Genomic DNA, 21,781 nt, shown 5'->3' with positions numbered 1-21,781 from the left:
TCCAACATTCATAGTTTACCTTAGGGTTCACTCTTGGTGTTATACATTCTCTGGGTTTTGGCAAATGTAAAATGACATGTATCCATCATTACATATTATACAGAATAGTTTTGTTACCCCACAAATCCTCTGTTCTCTCTATATTCACCTTTCCCAGCAACCACTGATCTTTCTACTGTCTCCATAGTTCTGCCTTTTCCAAAATGTCATATAATTGGAATTATGTAGTATTTAGCCTTCTTAGATGGGCTTCATTTCACTTGACAGCTCATTTCTTTTTAGTGCTGAGTAATATTCCATCATTTGGTTGTACCACAGTTTATCCATTCACCTACTGAAGGACACCTTGGTTGCTTCCACTTTTTGGCAATTATAAGTAAAACTACTGTAAACACAGTGTGCAGTTTTTTGTGTGGACATATTTTTCAGCTCATTTGGGTAAATATCAAGGATTTGTTTCATTTTGTAAGAAATTACCAAACTGTCTTTCAAAGTGGCTGCACCATTTTGCATTCCCAACAGCAACGAAAGAGAGTTCCTATTACTCTACATCCTTGCCAGTATTTGGTGGTGTCCGTGTTCTGGATGTTGGCCATTTTAATAGGTGTGTAGTGATGTCTTGCTGTTTTAATTTGCATTGCCCTGAGGACATAGGATGTGGAGCATCTTTTCATATGCTAATTTCCCATCTGTGTGTGTGTGTGTGTGTGTGTGTATATATATATATATATATATATATATATATATATATATATGTATGTATATATGTTCTTTGGTGAGGGACCAGTCATGCCTTTTTCCCATTTTTAAATTGAGTTTTTGTCGTTGTTGAGTTTTAAATGTTCTTTGTATATTTTGAACAACAATCCTTTATGTTTATCCTTTTTGTCTTTTGCTAATATTTCAGTCTGCGGCTTGTCTTCTCATTTTCTTGACATTCTCTTTCACAGAGCAGACGTTTTTAAGTTTCATAAAGTCAAACTTATCAATTCTTTCTTTAGCTTATCAGTTCTTTTTTTTTTTTTCCCATGGATCATGCCTTTGGTGTTGTATTTTAAAAATCACCACCATGACCAGTGTCACCTAGGTGTTCTCTTCTAGGAATTTTATAGTTTTACATTTAGGTCTATAGTCTATTTTGAGTTAATTTTTGTGAAGGGTACAGAATCTGTGTCTAGATTAATTTTTTTGCATGTAAATGTCCAGTTGTTCCAGCATCCTTTGTTGAAAAGATTATCTTTGCTCCATTGTATTGCCTTTCCTCTTTTGTCAAAAATCAGTTGACTGTCTTTATGTGGTTCTATTTCTAGGCTTTCTATTCTGTTTCATTGATTTGTCTGTTCTTTCACCAATATCACACTGTCTTGAGTACTATAGTTTTATAGTAAGTCTTAAAGTCAGGTAGTGTCAGTCCTCTGATTTTGTTCTCCTTCAATATTGAGTTCTCTATTCTGAGTCTTTTGCCTCAGCATATAAACTTTAAAATCCCTTTGTTGATTTCCACAAAATAACTTTCTTGAATTTTGATTTGGATTGTATTGAATGTATAGATTAAGTTGGGAAGAACTGACATCTTGACAATATTTTTTCCTATCCATGAATATGGAATATCTCTCTGTTTATTTAGGTCATCTTTGATTTCTTTCACTAGAGTTTTGTAGTTTTCTTCATACCCATCTTGTACATATTATGCTAGATTTATACCTATGTATTTCATTTTGGGAGGTGCTAATGTAAATGTTAATGTGTTTTTATTTTCAAATTCTACTTGTTTACTGCTGCTATAGTAAAGCAATTGACTTTTGAATATTAACCTTGTGTACGGCAGCCTTGCTATAATCATTTAGTAGTTCCAGGAGGGTTTTTTGGTCAATTCTTTTGGATTTTCTACATAGATGATTATATCATCTGTGAACAAAGACAGTTGTATTTCTTCCCTCCCAATCCGTATACCTTTTATTTCCTTTTCTTGTATAATTGCATAATTAGAATTTCCAATACAATGTTTAAAAGAAGTGGTGAGAGGGGACATTCTTGTCTCCTTCCTGATCTTAGCAGGAAAGCTTTGAGTTTCTAACCATTAAGTATGATGTTAGTGGTAAATTTTTTTGTAAATTTTTTTTATCAAGTTGAGGAACTTATGCTTTATACTTTGCTTGCTAAGATGTTTTTTAAATCATGGATGAGTGAATTAATTAGGGTTCTCCAGAACCCATATATATATACATATATATATATGTATATACATGGTTATGGAGGCCAAGAAGTACCAAGATATTCTGTCTGCAAGGTGGAGAACCAGGAAAGACTGGTATAATTCAGCCCAAGTCCAAAGGCCTGAGAATTGGGAGGTTAGTGTTATAAGTCTCAGTCTGAGTGTAAAAGTTCAAGAACCAGGAGTGTGGATATCTGAGGGCAGGAGAAGACGGATGTCTCAGCTCAAGCAGAGAGAGTGAATTTTTCCTCCCTCCACCTTTTTGTTCTATTTGGGCCCTCAAAGGATTTGATAATGCCCACGCACACTGGGGAGGGTCATCTTCTTTCCTCAGTTCACCAATGCAAATATTAAGCTCTTCCAGAAACACCCTCACAGACACACTCAGAAATAATGTTTTACCAGCCAACTTAATTTGTAGTACTTATGATAAACTCTCTCTCTATTACTCTTTCATTAAAGTCTATTTTGATATTAATATAGTTACACTTGTTTTCATTTAGTTAGTCTTTGCTTGGTCAGTCCTTTTACTATCAATTTTTTTGTTTCCAAGCAGTTTGGTTTTTTGTTTGCTTATTATTGAAGTATAGTTGATTTACAATATTGTGTTAGTTTCAGACGTACAGCAAAGTGATTCAGTTATACATATATATTCTTTTTCATTTTAGGTTATTACAAGGTATTGAATATAGTTCCCTGTGCTATACAGTAGGACCTTGTTGTTTACCTATTTTATATATAGTGTATTCAAGCATTTTGAGCATGTGTCTTTTACAAGCAGAATATAACTAAATTTGTTTTTTTTTTCTTTGTGTCCAATTTGAAAATAATTTTCAGTTGGAAAAGGACATGTGCACACACACAGACACACACACATACACACACACATGTTTACCTATCTTCCCATACTGTGGCTGAGGATCAGAGAAGTCTCCTTTACTTGAAATAGATTTCATATTTCTGTTTCCTGACGTTTTACTTTTGCAGGGTGATTTATAATAGGAGGAGGCAAATAAATCTGAACTCCATCCTCTTAATACCGGCAATGCATCTCTTACGTATTATGATTTTTAAAAGTATCTTGTGTATATAGTCATAATCTCTCATCCCTTTTTGTCCCTAATGTTGATCTTTCTTATCATAATTGCAAAAGGTTTATTTTCCTTTCAAATAATTAGTGTTGATAAACTCTTTTCAAATTACCCAGTTTGAGTGGGTCATCAACTTCCTAACAGATATATAATCGTTGTATAAATGTATTTTATCATTGAATAAATGATAAATGTTTTTCTTTTTAAACTTTATTTTCCTGCCCATAGCAGAACATTTTCATCTTTTGGGAGGGGCTACTCAGCATCTTCTTAACACCTTTCCTAAGTTCCTAAGTTTGGAGGAACTTCTTATCTTTTGAGCTCACGTCTCCCCAAGGCAGAAACCAGAAACTCACATTCTCAGCCTCCCTTGCATCCAGGGCACATGCGTGTGATCAGTCAGACCCCATAAGATTTTATTCAAGGAAGGGAGCTCAAGAAGTAAGCACCATGAATCCCCTTCCAGCCGCAGTAGTGGTAGACATCCAGCTTGAAATACAGGGAGCTGACATGCCTGTGACTAACAGAGGTGGCAACAGGCATCACAGGAATTTTCCTGTGTGGGGTCCTGCAGTGTTGTCTGTGCACTGCTTCTGCCATATAGCCTCAAGCACGAGCCTCTGGCCCACCTGCAGTTTCTGCGATTTATCCTATGTCATTTAATAGATTCCTTTTCTACTTCAAGTAACCAGAAGAGGTTCTGTTTTTCCTCTCCCAGAGGATTTTACTCCCAGCTTGCTGTTCAGAGACGCTCTCCCAACTCCACCAAATCAAAGCTTATTTAAATTTACCAAAGTTTTTTTTTCTTTATAAATTTATTTATTTTTGGCTGCATTGGGTCTTCGTTCCTGCGCGCGGGCTTTCTATGGTTGCGGTGAGCAGGGGTTACTCTTGGTTGCGGTGTGCGGGCTTCTCACTGTGGTGGCTTCTCTTGTTGCGGAGCACGGGCTCTAGGTGTGCGGGCTTCAGTAGTTGTGGCTCGTGGGCTTAGTTGCTCTACAGCATGTGGGATCTTCGCGGACTAGGGCTCAAACCCATGTTCCCTGCATTGGCAGGTGGATTCTTAACCACTGCACCACCAAGGAAGTCCCTACTAAAGTGTTTTATTGACTTATCTTCATTAATGTTTCTGGCATTTTATTACTTCCTCCTGGATTCACTTTTCTCCTTATATTATCCTTTAGTAATTCTTTCTGCAAAGGTGGAAAATTCTCTAAGTGTGTCTGAAAATTTCTTTGTTCCATTCTCTCTCTCAAAAGACAATTTTCCTGGGTATGGAATTCAGTGCTCAAATTACACAGGTATTTTCCTTCAGCACATTAAAGCTCTTACTCATTATCTTTGTGTACCAAAGGCTGCTAACAAGAAATCCGACGTAGTCTAATTTTTATTTATGTATAAGTAATTTGTGATGTATCTGTTTTCTCTGGCAGCTTGTCCTGTTCTTCTTTTTCTTTCTTTCTTTCTTTTTTATTTTATTTTATTTTACTTATTTTTTTGGTAGCACAGCATGTGGGATCTTAGTTCCCCAACCAGGGATCAAAGCCATGCCCCCTGCAGTGGAAGCACGGAGTCTTAACCACTGGACCGCCATGGAAGTCCCACTTGTCTCTTTTTTCTTTATCCTTGATGTGCTGAAGTTTCACTCTTTGTGTGTGTGTGTGTGTGTGAGAGAGATGAACGTGCATGCATGCACACACATCACTCTTTGCAATTTCTGTTCAACACCTTGTATATTCAGCCCATGTATTGAATTGTTAATTTCGGTAATTACTTTTTTTTATTTCCAAGTATTGAAATTGTTCTTGTAACAATTCCTTCTTTATTTCTCTGAGGTATATGTATTTTAAAGTCCTTTTCAGATGCTCTATTATCACTGTTCCCTTGGTTCTTCCATTAATTGTATTGTCTTACATTCGTGGTATAAAATTTCCTCAGGTATATGCTAATTTCTGGTTCTGCACTGACCTTCCATGAGAGAATTCTCCCCAGTGTGTTCTGAGTTGTAAACTACTCCCTGCAGGCAGACAGCGAGCTGGAGGCAACACTGTGCAGCCAACATCAGACCTGGGCCTGAGCCTCCAAATGGTAACAGCCTCTCCTGCTTCTCCTGTGCATTTTCTTTCCTTTCCTTTTCTTTTTAAAGAAAAGATTTACCATTTCAAGTCCAAGGAGTTTCTCTTTTTTGACTCCAGTCTTAGCTATGAATGGATTACTTTGCTTTAACAATATTTTCTACACAGATGTTACATAGAAGGGAAAGATTTCAGCACGTGGTCAAGCTGCTCTCTTGACAGTAGGTTTTTGTCTGTTGAAACCACTAAATAGTGAGACTTCAGAGGCCAGGAGCCAAACCTGGCTGCAGACTGCCGTGGGGATGGCAGTGTGGGAGCAGCATCGGGGCCTCATTTGGGCGGGGCGGTCCTCTGTCTCAGGCTGGCAGCACCGTGAGGGTCTCCTCTCCTGCCTGCTCAGCCCTCCCTGCTGGCATCTGCTGAGGTGCCTGTGATTCCTGGATCTCTGGTCAACCTCCAGGTCTCAGCTCAGTTTGTCCTGGGCCGGGGCCCCTAGCTGGGGGCGCCGTCTGCCTTCCCCAGGCCTGCTCCCTGGGAGCTCTGCGAGGCTGCCGCCCCAGGCCCCTCCGCCCAGGAAGCCCCTGGCCTGTCCTTCCTCCACTGCTGCACATTGAGGCCTGGGGAGCCCCTCAGCTGGTGGTTCTCAAACTTCCACGTGCAGCAGAATCACCTGTAGGGTGTTAAAATATAGGTTTCTGGGCTCTGTCCCCAAGAAACTCCAATTCTGGAGGTCTGGGGTGAGGTCTGAGAATTTCCACTTCTAACCAGGTCAGACTGGTGAGGAACCACAATTTGAGAGTCACAGCCCCAGACAGACAGCAGGGACTGTGCTCCCCTTTCTCTCCTAGCCCCAGACCTTGCCTTTGAAGTATCAAAGCCAGGAATGTGGCCGACCTCTTCTCTGATTTTCCTGGCTTGGGGACAATACTCACAGCTAGGAATCACAGCTGGAGGGCTGAGGGAAGTCTGGGGTCACAGAATGAAAACAGCATGGATCAGCACGAAATCATCCGTCCAGTTTAGTTGGTATTTTAAAGTGCTGGTCTTTTTCTCTTCAAGAAGCCATGTACATACATAACTTTAAAAATCACACTTTTTTTCTTTTTCAGTTATTCCCTCCTCCACTTGGAATAAGAGACTCTGAGAACCGGATGGGACCACAGCCACCTGGAGAACATTCATATTACACAAATCGGGGGCTTATCTTGTTAATCACTGATGCTGTAACTGCCTGTCATCAGGAAGCTGTCCCAAGCCATCCCTTGCCGAGGGGGTTCAGATCCCTTCCAAATGCTCTCCTTGACACCCACGGTGAGCTTTCAAGACAGGTCCAGACAGCCCTCCTGGCTCCGCTGTGATGGAGTTCCACAGTGGGCTCTGCCCCCTGCCTGCCCACCGGTTCCCAAACACACCCTCTCTGGCCGTGCCCAAAGCAGACCCCTCTGGAACTCTCAGGTTGGGTCCTGCAGTCCTGCCTAGATGCCCCCTTCCCCTGGGGAATTGTTATGTCCCCAGCCCCTCTGTGCTCCTGCCCCTCCAGGCTTTGATCTTGTTCATCCGGGTCCCCATGAGTCTGCCTTCATGTTGTGTCTTGGAGAACAGCATTTGGAGTCTTGGCCCGTCCCTCCCAAGAAGTCTGACCTCCTTGTGAAGAATGACCCACCTCCAACACCCTCCCCACTTGACCCAAGTTACATAATAAGGGGTGTCGGGGAGTAGCCTCACACCTGTCACAATCTGCCCACACTCTGTCCCCCACTCACGTTGGTGGTGATGCCACGTCCCACTCCTTGTCATCAGACTCGCTCAAGGTACTGTCCTATGACGTCAACCCAGCTGTCTCCACCATGTCATCTACTTACCATCCATCCCTCACATACGAGCTACATCCCCACCTTACGGCCTGTACTACTTCCCCTCTATCATCTACACAACAGAGTCTCTAGAATAAAGGAGGTCTGCCCTGCAGTGAAATTTTTGTCCCCACCTTTATCAAAATGCAGTGGGTAACTTCTCTCACAAAAACAACAAACCTCTGCTTTTTCTAGACATGCCAGCATCTGCGTGGTGGACCCCTCTTCAGAGGCCCACCCGAGGGTGAGGCCCTTGCTCCACGTTGCTCCGCAGATACCTGTGTCCTGCAGCCCATTCTGTGTGGTCACTGAAGGTCTGAATCTGGAGGGTCAGGAGCCAGAGGGTTCATAGTTATAATCATCCACCTATTGCTATAAAGCCTGAATTTGGGGGCAGAATCTACGTCCTGAAGTTGGTCAAAAAAATCAATAGTATTTACTTTGGGGGAAGGTCCTTTGCTTCCGTGGTTGGCAAAGGCATTTCCATACTACCTCCCTCTGTGTCTGCTAAAGTAAAGGAAAAACCTGTTAGAATGGGATATAAGTCTAACAGGTTAGAGTTCACTCAGATTCACTCTAGTGAATTTCCCCAGTGACTTAAGTCCTGAGGGAAAAAGAATCAAAGACCTCCATGGGGGTGGTTCCATCCTGGACCTTGGGGATTTTCGAGGTCAACTCGCTCACCTGAACAGAGGAGGAAACCATACGAAGGAAGCCCCAGGTGACCTACTTGGAGCCCTGTCCTGGCTGGTGTCTTAGCTGGGGCTGGAATACAGGACCCCTGGCTCCTGGTTCAAGGCACTTCGACTGCACAGGATGAAGGGGTAAGGAAGATGAGCACAAGTGCTTGGTGTTGACGAGAGGTGAGACCCAATGAGGCTTGTGCCGAGGGGTGACTTCTGGAGAGCAGTTCTGCTGACCCCACAGAGAGAGGGCATGTGTGTGTCAATCAAATCCACTTACACACTCAGGGGGGGAATGAAAGAAAAATTAACCTTCTGCCTTTCAGGAATGTCCTTCCCAGCCTATGAGGCAGAGCATTAGTCTTCTGCCCTATATAGGGAAGGTGTGCATTATTTGTAAAAACTAAGTTATGCCAAGTGCTGAGGAATTGACAGGTTTTTGGCTCCACTTTCCTGCCTTGTGGGAATTCTTGCCTAGCTGGGGAGCTTCTCTTGGCTGAAGGGGATGGGCACCAAGCCTGCAATTCAAGAATACTGCCACTAGGTGGCGACAGGGAGCAAGACCAGTGGTTCAACCCTACAGCCAGGGAGGTATCTATGGGGTTGGACAAAAAGTTTGTTTGGATTAAGATGCTATGGAAGATGCCACTTTAGTGGCATCAGATGGGGTCTATTTTCTTCCTTTGGGGAAGGGGACCAGGGATTTCAGATGTCTGTTATTCTCCAAAGGGTTAAGAACCAGGGTTTTGAATGATAATTTAAAAATTTTGCTTTGGGATAGATAATAATATTATATACTTCAAAAATAGAAAAGGTAATCTGTGAAAAGTCTTCCTGTGACTCCTGCCCTAGCCACCAGTTTCCTTCCCACAGGCGACCAATATTTATGAGTTCCTTGTGATCCTTCCAGAGAGGCTGTATGACGGCACACAAGCAGGTGTATGCTCGCTCTTTTTTCCCTTTTCTGTTTTTACACACGTTGGCACATTGATCACATCTTCTGCTCTTTGTGCTTTCACTTAACAAACTATCTTGAAACTTCCATGTTAATTCATCATATGGTTCCTTGTTCTCTCCTTGTATTTCAGGGTTTGAATGTGCCCTCACGTTTTTAACAGTCCCCCAGTCAAGAATACCGAGGCTGTTTGCAGTTATTTGTGACACAATAATGCAGTGAATAACTCTGAAAAATAATATGGCTAGCTTGCACATGTGTGGTATACATGTTTAAAAACTCCTAGATGGGCTTCCCTGGTGGCACAGTGGTTAAGAATCTGCCTGTCAATGCAGGGGACACGGGTTCGAGCCCTGGTCCTGGAAGATCCCTCATGCTATGGAGCAACTAAGCCTGTGCACCACAACTACTGAGCCTGTGCTCTACAGCCCGTGAGCCACAACTACTGAGCCCGCGTGCCACAACTACTGAAGCCCTCGCTCCTAGAGCCTATGCTCTGCAACAAGAGAAGCCACTGCAATGAGAGGCCCGCACACCACAATGAGGAGTAGCCCCCGGTTGCCGCAACTAGAGGAAACCCATGCACAGCAATGAACACCCAATACAGCCAAAAAAAAAAAAAAACCTCCTAGAAATAGAGTTCTTAGGTCAAAGGGCTTGCACATTTGTAATTTTGATAGAAGTGATCTAATATTCCTCCATAGAAGTTGTGCTGATTCTCACTTCCCAGAAGTGCTGAAGTTCGTGTTTCCCCTTGCCCTCTGGAACATATTGTGTTATTGCACTTCTGGGTCTCTAACAGGCAAAAACCATGGCATTATAGGTATAGTGTTAATTTGCATTTATTATTCTGAATAAGGAGGACATCTTTTCAGATGTTTAAAAGTCATCTGTATTTCCTTTCCTGTGAACTCTCTGCTCCTTACCTTTGTCTATTTTTTCTTTTGAGTTGTCCTTTTTTCTATTTCTAGATGCTATCGACATATTAGGGAAGTTAACTGTTGGTGAAATGAGTGGCAAATATTTTGCTTCCGGTTTGTTGTTGACTTTGCTTATGGTGGTGATTGCCAGGCAGGGATTTTTATGAAGTCAAATTTAACAATCTTTTATGTTACAGCTTTTCAGTTTCGTGGAATACGGAGAAGAGCCTTCCCTACTCCAAAATTCTCTAAAAATCCTCTGAAAAGAGATGGTTGGCTGGAGCCCGGCAGACTCAGGAGTCCTGAGTGAGGCTGGGGCGGGCCTGTGCCTTTGACCCCGTGGACTGTGAACATCAGCCACTGGGGCTCCTGTGTGCAGCGCTGGGGTCTCACCCTGTTGGTTGGCCCAGAGCTTGCCCATGGGAAGAGGGGACCACAAACAGCAAAGACAGCTTGCCACAGGGGCCAGAGGGACGGGTCAGGAACCTGCCCTTGGCCTGCTTCTGGGCTCTGCCTTTGTGGCCTTCTTTTGGCACTTGAGCTGCAAAGCTGCCCTACCCGGACACACCTCTGCCCCCCTCCCACCCAACTGGAGGCCCAGGCCCTCTGGGTCACTGTGAGCTGCTGGGGCTGCCAGAGGGAGCTGGGGAGCAGGGAGGGAGACAGGCCCACAGGGCCCATTCACAGCAAGTCCACACCAAGTCTGCGCTGGTCCGGCTGGGGACTCAGCCTGTCCCAGGCCTTCTGCTCAGGGCAGCAGGATGAGGCCCACGCAGGTCTCCTCTTCCCTCTTCAGAACTGCCCCCACCGCAGTGGCACCCCAATCCAGCCAAAAGAAGAGACAACAGAAGGCAAACAATCAGGATTTGAGCGAGGGAGTCACCAGAGCCCGACTCGGACCGACAAGGCACCCTGCGCACTACTCCAAGTGGAGCCCGCAGGCTACACGACTGTGTGGGACCGAATGAAATGGCCAGAGGGGTCAAAGGTGACACCAGCGTCTCCAACATATCCTTCAGGGGGTTCCAGGGGGATTATTCCCACTGTAGGGTGGATCACCTCCTCTCCTTGGGATGTGTGTGGGGAGCTGGAAGTGGACAGGGTTTGGGTCCTCTCCGTTCAGGACTGCAAGGAGGGAAAGGGCTGGGGCGAGGCCCTGGGGGAGCAGAGGCCAGTGGTCGAGGCCAAGGCAGCACAGGACATTGGAAACAGGGTGATGGGATGGTTCCCAGGGATCTGGCATGCAACCAGCGACTGGGGGATCTGCGGCGGGTAGGCAGCAGGGGTCCTCCAGTCCGGAAGGGGCTCTCCATGGCCGAGACCCCCCCAGGGCTTCTGGCCTAGGGCTCCCTCTCGCCACGCCTCCGCGCGGGGCCGAGCAGGGCGCGGTCGCCGGGGTCCCTCCGCCGAACGCGCTCGGGAGCTCGCCAGGGGGCAGCGCGGCGCCCAGGGCAGGTGCGGGCGCAAGAAAGCCTCGCTGTCACCTGTTCCACCCGCCGGAGGATCAGGCCCCAACGGCTCCCTATCCCGCAGGTCCCGGGCGCGCCCGAGAATTTGTGTGCTCCCCAGGACCCGGGGCGGTTGGGGGGCCGCGGCTTCCAGAGCTGGGCTCGGGCCCCCAGCCCCGAAGCCGGCCCCGCAGCATCCGGACCCCAGGTGCGCCCTCCTGCCCTCTGTCCCAGCGCGGGCTCAGGGGAAGGGGCTGGGCACGCACGCATCTTTGTCCTCCTCCCTGTCTTCCCGCCGCGCGCTCTCGCCGTGCTGGGGGCGCGGGCGAGGCCGGGGCGGGGCGGGGCGGGGCGGGGCGGGGCCGGGCCGGGCACGGGCTGCCAGCCGCAGGCCGGTGCGGGGTGCACCCGCGGGCCGCGCCGCGTGCGCCGGGCAGGGGCGGCCCTGCGTGCCGTACGCCGCGTCCGGGGCGCGCCCGCTGCTATCCAGCTTCCCGGGCTCCGCAGCATCTCGGTGCGCGGCTCACAAAGAGCTGCGGCGGAGGCCCGGCGCTCGGCCTCGCTGACGGAGCGGCGGCGGCCGGCCGGGGCGGCAGTGCACCCGCGCGGCCCCGCGCCCGCACCAGGTAAGCGGGAGTCCGGGCCGCCCGACCCGCCCACGGCCGCAGTCTGAGGGCGCCCGGGCGGGAGCGGGGGGCTGGGGCGCGGGGGGCGCCGGGGGGTCGGGGGGAGCAGACTGGCGTCCCCTGGACCGGCGGGCGGGCGCGGCGGGGCCGAGCCGGCGGCTCGCGCATCCCGGGCTGGGGGTGCCGCGGCGAGGGGCGACCCGGCGCGGAGCCGGGGCGCGGGCCGGCGGTGGCTGCCCGCTTGGGTCCCGCCGGGCTGGCCGGGCCGTTGGAGCGTTCCGCGGCCCCGCTGGGCGCTGGCACAGAGTCCCCGTGCCAGGCGGCAACTCCCCAGTTTAGGGTCGTTTCTGGGTTCCCTGCCTCCTGGGAAGCCGAGCTCCGGTCTTCCAGCCCTCCCCGTTTTCCCTTTATAACGAGGCCCAGCTGGAGAAACTCCTCAATTAACAATTCCACGGCCAGGTTCCCCTGGGCGGCCGGCGCGGGGCTGGGGGCGAGGCGCGGACCTGCCCCACCGTCCTAGCCCCTTCCCTTCCCACCCCTCCACCACCCCGGCCAGGCTGCTGCTGGGAGGTTGGGCTTCTGATGGTCAAGGCGAACGGCGAGTCCCCCCGCCCCCGAGCTGGGCTGTGCGCCGGGCGGGCCTCGGTGTGCCAAAGCCGGGGACGTACTTGCCCTGGAGCCGGTGCCGGTGCCGAGGGAGGGTCTCGAGGGGCCCACCCAGCCGGGGCCTCGCGGAGCGAGGAGGCTGAGATTAGCCTGTTGGTCTCAACTTAGTATTTACTTGCAGAAGGAAGACTTGATTTTTTTCAAAGCTATTCGGATACGGCCAGGCAGGGGCCAGCCTCAGATCTGGTTAAGCGAACTCACAAATGGCCGTGGGGACGGTCAGGTACCCCAAACCGGGCATCTCCTTTGTTGCCTTCATCCTGTGGGCTGAGCTGTCCCTGACCTCTTCAGGCTCTGTCCCCTTTCTGAGAATTCCACCCCCTACCGCCTTTGAGATAAACAGTGGGTTTAGAAATAATGACCTGAAAGCTTCGAGGGTGGGAACAGGACAGCTTTTCCTGGGGTTCACATTTGATGTGCTCTGTGGGTACCCAGCACCTGGTGGGCAGCTCCTTCCTTAGGCCTCTGGGTTAGTGGTCTTTGTGGTGAGGTGAGGTGGGGCGTCTCTCGCCTTCTTGTGGGTGGTGTCCATCCTGCAGGGGACACGGGGATTTCCCAGTCCACAGCTGCCAGGACCCCCTGCCCTGTGCCCTCACTCCTGGGGGGCTGTCCATACTGCCTCCACTTGCACTCAGGAGGGGGGCCTCCTGAGCGGAGAATGACCGCGGCTTGTAGCCTCCTGGGACTCTGGGTGGTGTCCAGGGCGAGTTGGAGCTGGCTGGGGGTCAACTTGCTGAGCGGCAGCCTCCCTGGTGGGCACCACAGGACTGGCAGAGAGACCCTTGGAGTGGTCTCCAGGCTGGGCCAGGTCTGCATGGTGGCACTAGTTGTGGGGTGCCCTGTCTCTCCAGACCTCTGCTCATGGGTTGGGGAGCAGGGTGGTGTCCCTCCCCCAGTGCCTGCCTTTCTGTCTCCAGGGTACTGGGCTTCTTTGCCTGGGAGAAGTGTGGGCTGAACCAGATGGGGTGTGTGTGTGTGTGTGTGAGTGAGTGTGTGTGTGTGTGTGTGTGTGTGCGTGTGCATGGGAGCCGGGGTGGGCTCTGGCAGGCTGGTCAGTTTCTTACTCTTGCACCTTGCTTGCTTTCTCGAGCACCCCGGGCTCAAGCTGTGGCTTGTTAACTTGTCTGCATGACTCTCTCTTGATTACTTCTAACCCTTTTTTTTTTAAAAAAAAAAATTGGTTTCACAGGAATAATTGGTGGGGATGGATTGTGAAATGGAGGCGCATAAATAATCCAGTTTGCCAACTGAGCTAAGAAATGCTGGATAAAAATAAAAGATAATTGTCAAAGACACCAGTCGCACCCCTGAAACTGAGAGGGAGTGCTAAAACACCTTGATGTTTCCTAGACACAGCTGAGGAATTCAGAGGAGAAGCACGTGTGGTGGTAGCCAGGCTTTGTTGATTGGGTGTCCCCTGCGGCCTGTTGGGGGAGGGTGGGGGCAGAGCCTGGAGGCACAAGCCCCCTCCAGGCCTCAGCGCCTCCAGGGCGCCCCGCCTTCCCATCCTTGACCACCCCCCCCTGCACACCTGACCCAGAACCTCAACAGGTCAGCACCTCTGGTGACACTAGGGTCTGAAGTCGTGGAGAATCCTTTATTGTCAGGGGAGTCAGGAGGGCTAGGAGCAGGTGGGCACAGAGACCCTGAGCTGGCCTCAAGGGCTTGCGGAACAAGTGGCAGAGAGCAGCATGCCTGCCTTGCAGCCTGGCCTTGAGAGAGTGGGCGAGAGCCTGGGCTCACGTAGCCCTGACCTTGCTGGGGTGGGGAGTGGCGTGGGCACTGACCGCCATGCGGCTCCATCCCCAGCATAGGTCATGTTTGAGATGACTGCCTGCCAAGTGGGGGCTCTGGTGCCCGGTTGATGGTCGGTGGTCGGGCGTGTGCCCACAGAGGGGATTCTCTGGCCCCTTCCTCTCCCGAGACCCCGCCCAGCCCCTGGGTCGGGTCCAGCAGAGCACAGGCTGAGTCAGCCGTTGTGGGCACCGTCTTCGCTGCCTCTCCAGCAGCCAGTCCTCTGCTCTCCCTGCCCTCCTGGATGACAGGGGAGCCCAGGGAGGGCAGTGACCTCAGTGTCACGCAGCTGGGCTCTCTCTGTGGGGCTCGAGATTCCTGAGTCTGCTTGGGAACCCCCTCCGTTTTGGCGGGTGCTGTTGCTGTGTGACTTGTGATTTCTGTGCCAGCTGCAGGGCGTCCCAGGGTGGGCTGGTCTGGTGTTTGTCACTCAAGCCCGCAGTGGCTCCCCAGTGCCCACTCCATACCCACATTCCTCAGCCTGATTGTTTTTCAAGTTCCCTTCCTCACTCCCAACCATACTGTCCAGGCTCTGGTCAGGCAGACTCACTGCCCAGGCTTGCTTTGCGTTGTCCCCACTCCATCCCCACCTGCCACCTTAGCCTGGGGCCCTGTGTCCATCCTTGATCATCCCAGATGAATATGGGCTCTTTCCCTCTTATCCCTTGGTCACCAAGTTTGCCAAGCTCCTGCCTACCTCAGGGCCTTTGCACCTGCCCTTCCCCTCCCTGGCACATGCCTCCTCCAGATGTCCACCTGGCTTGCTGTCTCACTTCCTTCTCTGTCTGTACTTCAGCTCCCAGACCACCCTACATAAATTAGCATCACTTCCCCCTTTCATGTTAACCTTGCTTTGTGTTTCTTCTTAGTACCAAATACAGTTTGTTATTTATATACTTTGTTTATTCTGTCTCTTACTGCTCCAACACAGAGACTTTGTTGACCTCTGTATCCCCGGAGGAAAAATAGTGCCTGGCACCTCGTACATCCTCAGTGGTACTTGTTGGATGAATGAATGAGCAAATGAATGAAATCCCAGAAGCATCATGCTTCCTTCCAGCACAAGCCTGGCACCCTGCTGCTCCCTTCCCAAGACCCAGCGCCGGAACCAAGCTGGATTCACTGCCAGAGCCTAGAACAGAGCCTTGCCCACGGTGGACAGGCAGGAGAGAGCCGTGGAATGGTGGGGGGCAGGTCAGATGTCGCAAAGGCCAGAAGACAGCGTGGCCAGGAAGGCCATCCAGCCCCGGGAGTGCGCATTCTGATCCTTCACAGAAACTCCCTTTAGGATTTTTCGGTTGTCTGGATGTTCTGCACTCGGGCTGTCCCTGCAGTCAGCTGGGTTATGGATGTGCTGGGAATGATGCCCCCTCTTTTTTTTTTTTAATATTTTATTTTCTTTTTATTTATTTGTTTGGCCGCGTTGGGTCTTTATTGCTGCATGCGGGCTTTCTCTAGTTGTGTCAAGTGGGGGCTACTGTTCGTTGCAGTGCGTGGGCTTCTCATTGCGGTGGCTTCTCTTTGTTGCGGAGCACAGGCCCTAGGCGCGCGGGCTTCAGTAGTTGTGGCTCTTGGGCTCAGTAGTTGTGGCTCGCGGGCTTTAGAGCGCAGGCTCAGTAGTTGTGGTGCACGGGCTTAGTTGCTTTGCAGCATGTGGGATCTTCCCGGACCAGGGCTTAAACCCATGTCCTCTACATTGGCAGGCGGATTCTTAACCACTGTGCCACCAGGGAAGTCTGATGCCCCACTTGGCCAGGTTCCCTTTCTCCTCCATCTGGAGGTTTCTAAACTGGTCTTTTCCCTTATGTCAGACCCGACGTCTCCAGGCTTCCGGCCGCTCTGCCTGACCCTGTTTGCCAGTCTTCCCCCACCTGATTCTCCCTGCCTGTGTTCTGGCCCTGCTGGGGAAGGCGCTCTGGTTTTATAAAGAGAAAGGCTCTGCCACTAATCCCGGAGGCCTTGGGCGAGTCACTGGCTTTGGGAGCCTTTCTCAGCATCTGTCACATGTGCATGACAGCTCTCGCCGAGATAGTTTTGAGGTCCAGACGAGATCCAGCATTGAACTGATTTGAGATACTGGTACGTGATGACCAGAGCTTTGTGGGGTGCTGGTGGCCCTAGGCCTGCTGTGGCTTCTCCTATTCTACTGAGAGTTTGAAGGGTCAGCTCTGCTAGCTTCATGCACAACCTAGTGAGAGAATGTAGTGCTTCCTGGAGTGTAAAGTGCCATTCTGGTGTAAGGGGCTGCACCTGTGCTTTTGCGTCTAAAGGATCAAAATTAAGAAAGAAAAGATACGGGGTTGAGATGCCGGCGTCTCCTGACCACAGAGATGTTTGCATCTTGTGGTTTTTCTGAAAACGGAAGCATGCTGGCATTCGAAGGTGGTTTTGGATGGAGAAACCAACTGGAATTAAACACACGTCATTGGGCACTTCTGTTGCCTTCTCTCCCTCTGCATGAGCTGTTTTAAATAGTTTCCCGCCAAGCCCGAGAGACAGGTCTTCACCTGGCAGTGAGGAGGCTGAGAACCAGGCAGCTGTGACTTGCCCGAGGGGGCTGCTGTTTCAGGGCAGCGCTGGTATTGGATGGAGAGCACAAAGCCCCATGACCATCCCCCGCCCGACTCCCCCATCTCCTCCATCCTCCCTAACCCCCCCATGTCCCACTGGGGCCCAGTTTGCATCAGATTTGTTTTTTTTTTAAATTAATTAATTAATTTTTGGCTGCGTTGGGTCTTCGTTGCTGCGCGTGGGCTTTTCTCGAGTTGCAGCGAGCGGGGGCTACTCTTCGTTTTGGTGCGCGGGCTTCTCATTGCGGTGGCTTCTCTTGTTGCGGAGCACAGGCTCTAGGTGAGTGGGCTTCAGTAGTTGTGGCTCACGGGCTCTAGAGCACAGGCTCAGTAGTTGTGGCACACGGGCTTAGTTGCCCTGCGGCACGTGGGATCTTCCCGGACCAGGGCTCGAACCCGTGTTCCCTGCATCGGCAGGCGGACTGTCAACCACTGCGCCACCAGGGAAGCCCCCTCAGATTTGTTTTTAAACTGGGTAGGCGTGACTAGGATTTGTGACGACTTATATCATGGGTACAGGGGTTCATTTTCAACCCGTGCCTAGAAAATCTGATGGTGGTGACCCGTTGCCCTGAGCTCTGGTTGGCGGTTGGAGAATAATGGACATGTCACAGGTGACCCAGAGCCCTTCATGGGGACAGCAAGAGGGCTTGGGAGCTTGCCACCAGGGCAATAGCTAACATTGTTGGTGGATTGGTAAGGTGTTTTCCTTTTTTCACTCGGAGGTACCATGGGTTCTTTGCACTTCCTGCCCCTGGAATCAACTCTGAAATGTTCAGGCACTTGTTCTGGACAAATTTTAATTAGTCAACAGTCAGTGAGTAGGAGCATACTATTGGCATTTAGAATTTTCAGTTGGGAGATATACACATATATATGTATAATTGTATTTTAAAATATATATATATATATATTTATTTCTCATTGGATTGGTTTTACGTTCGCAGAATGGATTCTCAAGCAAGGCAGCTCTAAATATGTTTTTCTCTGGGCTTCCCTGGTGGCGCAGTGGTTGAGAGTCCGCCTGCCGATGCAGGGCACGTGGGTTCGTGCCCTGGTCTGGGAAGATCCCACGTGCCGCAGAGCAGCTGGGCCCGTGAGCCACGGCCGCTGAGCCTGCATGTCCGGAGCCTGTGCTCCGCAACGGGAGAGGCCACAACAGTGAGAGGCCCACGTACTGCAAAAAAAAAAAACAAAAAAACCCACAAAAAATAAATATGTGTTTCTCTGAACTGTTGTGGGCCCCGCTAATTTTCATTTAAAAATGGAGTGTATAGTTTTTCCCAGTTTGTCTATCAGTTGACTTGGAAAAATCCATTGTTTCGAAACTAGGAGACCCGTTTGCTGAGTGAGTGCCTACATTAAGGATGATGGATTTCTCAGACCCCTCTGGCAGCAAGCGTGCACGTTGCTCAAATAAAACACGGTTTACGTTCCTCAGTCTTTTGGTGTTATGAGCGGGCCATGTGCTCTGACATATGTCCATGTTATCCAGAGCTGGTGACAGCTGTCAGGGGTGGGGAATCGGAAGTTCCAGAAAGCCTCCAGCAGCTGGCCAGCCAGCCAGCGTGGCTGTTGGGAGTTCAAATGACTCCTTCTAAGAGGGGCACCCGGAGGCCTGCGCTTCCTTCCTTGCCAGCCACGAGCTGTGGTGAGGATGGAGTGCGACCAGATGTGTGTGTGTGAGCGTTTGTTACAGTAGAGTGCCTGGGTGGTGCCAGTCACCAGGCTTGGTGTGTGTGTGTGTGTGTCCGTGTCCCCAACTCGCCTGCCAGGCCTCAGACACCAGGTGCTACCTTGGGTCTCTGGCTGGTCCCCGCTGGTCGCAGTGAGAGCTGGTGGTTGACTGCTGGACAGTGGGTCTTGGCCCCGGATCCCAGCCCTGCCTGCCTGGCCTTGACCGCTAGATCCTGAATCCCTGAGGCAGGCCTGACCTACGACCCCTCCTGGACGTGCCTTTATCAGTGTACGTGTGCCGCGAAGATTCTGCCTGTGACCTTTCCCTGCCCTTCGGGTGGCGGACAGGAGCGAGCCAGTGTGTGGTAGGGTGGACGTGCCGTCTGCTTCCTGCTCTTGGGGGGATATCTCTGTGCTGTTTCTTGGGTTGGAAACTCTGACAGCAAAAGCCCCTCCAGACCAAGAACTCTTGATTGTGTCTCTCCTTCGGGCTTTAAGAGGTTTCAGCTTTTCAGTTAATTGCATTTCATTAAATAACGGTTTTCTTCGTGATCACAGGCTGGTTTGTGCTTAATCAGCAGTGAGGACTGTGTGGCTTCAGTGGCTGTGACCGCGCCCAGGGGCAGAGGCGCCTCTCGCTTGCATCGACTTCATGGGGGAGCTGCTGTGGGGGCCCCTGCATGTGGCATCGTGCTCCCCACTCCTCGCTTTGGGAACCCTTGCCTTCACTCTGCGTGTGTTGCTACTTTCATGTGTCGTATAAGATGACTTGTCTAATAATGGAAATAAAGGGGTGCCAGGCACTTAAATGGCAACCCCTTCCCCACCCCCGGCATTCACCTCTCGGCCCTCTGATCTCTTGGGTCGCTGCAATGCTAGCCCCCAAGCCCCTTTGCTGGGAGCTCCATCTGTCCATCCATCCATCTGTCCGTCCATCCAACAGGTATTTCCTGAGCGCCCGCTCTGTTCCATCACTCCCAGTCCCTGTCAAGAGCTGACTGGAGTAAGGAGAGAAGAGCCGAGAGGGGGGCTGCTGTGGAATGCAGGCGGGCATCGGAGCCCAAGGCTGCCTCTGGCTCTAAAGTGCTCCCGGAGCAGCCCAGGCTGGAAGGTTTGAGCGCCCGGCATGGGGGGTGCGGGTCAGGAACCCCATCCTGGAAGAGTGAGTGGGTTTGCCCGTCCAGAGCTCAGGCCAGAAGAGCCTCCAGGCAGAAGGGCCAGCCTGGAGTGGGGGACCCGGTATGGGGGTGGAGCTGAGTGTCTGGCAGCAGGATAATGTGGTTTGGGCAGGTCAGCAGGAGATGGCGGGTCCTGACCGTCAGGGGCTTGAGCTGCCTTGGAGGCCTGGGGGAGTCTTGCTGTGGTTGGGGGCAGAGCAGGTGGGGTGACACGCACTCTACCCGCCATTGTCCCGCTGAATCTAGGAGGTGTTTGCATCACCCAGCTTCAGGACCAGTTGGGCCGCCGGAGGGGTGGTGAAGGATGAGAAGGAGGCTGTGATGAGAACGGGGGGAGGGCGTGGGGATTGGGCGGGGGAGGTACATGGAGGGGTGCCTTGAGGCTCGAGGGGGGCTCTAGGAGGGGTGCTGCCAGGAGGCGTGGGGAGGGAGGAAGGATGGAGCCCGACACCTTCTGTGGGAGGAGGCTGCTGCCGCCACGTCCCGGCCTTGCTAGCTCGGATGTTTAATTTTACCCTTTAGAGATTTACAGGCTTTCTAGATTAAATTGCCACTATTCCTCTGTAAGAACGACAAAGTCCATGACAGACCATAAATCACATTATTAATTTGCTTACATGGTGTCAACCTCTGTGGCCCCACTGACTTACTCGGAAGGATGCAGGACGCCTGGGAGACAGGGAGGCCTCTGTCCAGTTGTCAGCGAGCGTGAAAGGCTAGAGGGACCCAGGTCGCGGTGGCCAGGCCGCTCTGCCCACCAGGTGGCCGCCCTCATCCCGTTGCCAGGGCTCCTGGTGGCTTCCTGGCCTCTGTAGGGAGGGGGACCGACTTCTGCACCAGCCGTGCAGAGGGCAGGGGGCGTGGGGAAGCCGCGCTGCAGGTCAGGAGGCTGGGCTCCAGTGGCCTCTGCAGGCTGCTGAGCTCTGGGGGGTTCTTGGAGAGCTCCTCTCAGGAGCCCCGAAAGCCTGGGTACGCGAGGTCCTGCCCAGTCTTCCCCTTTCAGGCTCTGGTGGGCTGTTCATCCTCCGAGTAATGATGGGTCAGAAAACATGTCTTACAGTTGCTCCCCTTTCCGGACCTATGGACAGCCTGCTCTTTGCGTTGGCACGGGTGGGGGTGGGCACCATTCCCTCTCCGTGGCCCGAGGCTCGGCCTCTGCGGGGAGCTGGCTAGGACGCTGGTGAATGCGTCTTTCACAGCTTACTGCCGTGCGCTGGAGCTGGAAGCTGCCTGCTAATTGTGGGGCAGTTAGAAGTCATGATTTGTTGGGAGAAAGATGCATTTGTTGGGGTGGGGGACTCTCCCTGTGTGTTGACCTCTCTGCCTCCAAGGGCCAAGTGGCTGCTCCAGGTGGGGACGGGTGGGGATTGCGTGCTGCAGGGGGGCAGGCCTGGGGCTCGCTCCCCTGACGGTTTTCATCAAACCCCGGATATTACGCTGCAGTTCGTGTTGACTGGTAGCCCAACCCGGCTTTCTTCCTTTACAGTGAAGTAGAGAAGCCAGACTTGGTGTATTTAATAGCCGATATTTCATGGCAGAAAGCCAGTGGTCACGCTGGTGGCGTGGCTGCCTCTGTGCTCACGCGTGGTACCCACAGCCGTAGGTGGGCCGTCCCGTGCAGCCTTGATTAGCAGCTGCTGCCGACTGACTCAGGAGATTCTGTAAAATCCACATGTATTTGTAGAAATAGGTATTGTAGAAATACCATTACAATGTCCCAATGTAATGGTCACTTCCTTGAAGTGAAATTAGCTCTGGTTTCAAGGAAGAAAATGGAAGCATAACACATTAATTTCGGGCTGAATTGTGTCTCGCTCACCTGAGTTCCCAGCTACAAAAAAGTCGTGCGTTTTCCTTATGGAAACCGTCTGCACTGACAGAGTCCTGGAGGCCGTGGTGGGTGTTCATCATCCGGAATTCACGGCAACGCATCACTCACATCCATCTGGACCTCACATCTCAGGCCCTGACACCAAAAACACATGTTCCCCTCCACACTGTGTGCTTCGTGGAAGATGTTCTAACAAATT

At 51.2% G+C, this 21,781-nt stretch overlaps 1 protein-coding gene across 2 annotated transcripts in view; it reads left to right on the top strand.

The window, feature by feature from the left end:
• The first annotated feature begins 11,636 nt into the window (after nucleotides 1–11,636).
• The window catches only part of APBA2 (amyloid beta precursor protein binding family A member 2), a 189,759-nt gene continuing 179,614 nt past the window's right edge, over nucleotides 11,637–21,781 (top strand). Inside the window, exon 1 of one of the 2 annotated variants that reach the window (XM_079909861.1) lies at nucleotides 11,637–11,866. The gene's annotated coding sequence lies outside the window, so the exon portion shown is untranslated. The remainder of the gene's footprint in view (nucleotides 11,867–21,781) is intronic. The other variant, XM_079909860.1, reaches the window with a different exon arrangement.

Source organism: Stenella coeruleoalba (assembly GCF_951394435.1).
Source record: "Stenella coeruleoalba genome assembly, chromosome: 2".
NCBI lineage: Eukaryota > Metazoa > Chordata > Mammalia > Artiodactyla > Delphinidae > Stenella > Stenella coeruleoalba.
This window is presented reverse-complemented; position numbering and strand designations above follow the sequence as displayed.